The sequence below is a fragment of the Cucurbita pepo genome, unplaced genomic scaffold (genome assembly GCF_057944985.1).
Source record: "Cucurbita pepo subsp. pepo isolate OVF unplaced genomic scaffold, ASM5794498v1 scafford_27, whole genome shotgun sequence".
Classification (NCBI taxonomy): Eukaryota; Viridiplantae; Streptophyta; class Magnoliopsida; order Cucurbitales; family Cucurbitaceae; genus Cucurbita; species Cucurbita pepo.
This window is the reverse complement of record NW_028257932.1, coordinates 1-2,003: the sequence shown is the minus strand read 5'-3', so window position 1 is coordinate 2,003 and position 2,003 is coordinate 1.

Here is a 2,003-nt window from a genome sequence, read left to right as displayed (position 1 = left end):
GTCTCACCAATGCCCCAACCATGTTCATAAAATTAATAAACCATGTATTCAAGGAATGTCTAAACATGTTTGTTATCGTGTTCATAGAAAACATTCTAATATACTTGAAAATGGATCAAGAACACTAAGAACACCTCCGAAAAGTCTTAACTATCTTAAGGTAGAACAAGTTGTACGCCAAGTTTTTCAAATGTGAATTTTGGCTATAAAAAGTCTCATTCTTAGAACACGTAGTGTCTAAAGATTGGATTTAAGTGGAATCCACTGTTGGTTATAAAATGTTTTTTTATTTTACTTTACAAGTTTTTTTTGGTTTAAAAAAAAAATAGTGGTTAGTATTTATTTTATTTCTGTTGCTTATTTCTCCATGAAAAAAGACTGGAGATATTGGAAGTAGTGGAAGGAACTAGTTTTTAGGGAGTGGAATAATAGGAGTGGAAGGAATGGTGGAGTGCTTGCTGATTTGCAGTAGAAATGGGTAAAAATTTTATTATATAAGGAAAATGGTGCAAGTTCTAAAGACACAACAAATAGAAGAAAATTAATTTGTGTGTCTTCGCTTCTTCTCCCCTTCTGTTACTTTTTTTTTTTTCAATTGGTATCAGAGCTACAAGATCAAGGCCAAGATCAAGGCCTATTTTCAATCCTATCTCACCAAGAGATTGAGCGGTCAAGAAGGGAGAGAGATCAAAAAATGAGACAGGAATCCAGTGACAGGAGCCAAAACACCGGTGCGATAGAAGGTGATGCATATGAAGTGAGTGTACGAATTCAAGAAAAGGAGGGATCTGTCACACTCAAATACCCGATGTTGACAAAATGCAATTATGCAGCTTGGGCAATTAAGATGGAGGTATTTATGAGGGCACAAGGTGTTTGGGAGGCAATTGAGTCACCTGAAACAGTAGATAACCGCAAAGATAAGATGGCTTTAGCAGCTATTTATCAAAGTATTGGAGAAGATACGTTGCTACAGTTGGGTGCCAAGAAAACTACCAAGGAAGCCTAGATCATGTTGAAAAATATGAATCTAGGTGCGGAAAGAGTGAAAGAAGTTAGAATGCAGACTCTTTGGCGAGAGTTTGAAGCGTTGAGGATGGGTGATTAAAAAAGTATTGATGAGTATTCAGGAAAACTCACCATTATTGTCAACAAATTGAGAGGCCTCGGCAATACTGTGGATGATATCCAAGTAGTTAAGAAACTTCTACGATCCACCTCTGCAATGTTTCTTCAAATCACTTCAACGATTGAGGAGTTCAGTGATCTCAAAACGAAATCCGTTGATGAGATTATTGGATCACTCAAGGTACATGAAGAAAGGTTGCAAGGGTTTGGAGAAAAGGATGAAACCGTTCTCCTCACTCATGCAGAATGGAAGGAACGAGAGAATGCAAAATCCTCAAAGAAAGAATGGAAGGATCAAGGCAGTTCCAAAGGAGGCAGGGGACGGGGTCATGGAAGATGGAGAGGTCGTGGGAGAGTGACTGGCATCGAGAAGATGAAGGAGAGTCGCAAACTCAAAAGAAGAAATTTGACAAAAGTAAAATTAAACGTTACAGGTGTCAGCAAATGGGATACTTCGCATCAGAGTGTTCCACAAAAGACGAACAACTCAACTTGATAGAGATGCAAAATGATGAGGAGTCTTCATTACTGATGATAGAGGCGTGTGAAATTAAAACCACACATGACAAAGACCCTGATTTTGTGATGTTGAATGAAACTATAGTGCCGCCATCAGCCAATATTGGAGCTGAAAATTCCTGGTTCCTAGATACTAGAGCAAGCAACCACATGTCAGGAGAAAGAAGGGTGTTTCATGAGCTCGACACATCTGTTGTTGGAAAGGTACGCTTCGGTGATAACTCTGTAATAGACATTTGTGGTTGAGGAATAGTGCTCTTCAAATGCAAAACCGATGAGCACTTGATCTTATCGCAAGTCTATTACATACCTAAACTGAAAAGCAATATTATAAGTTTGGGTAACTGGATGAGAGT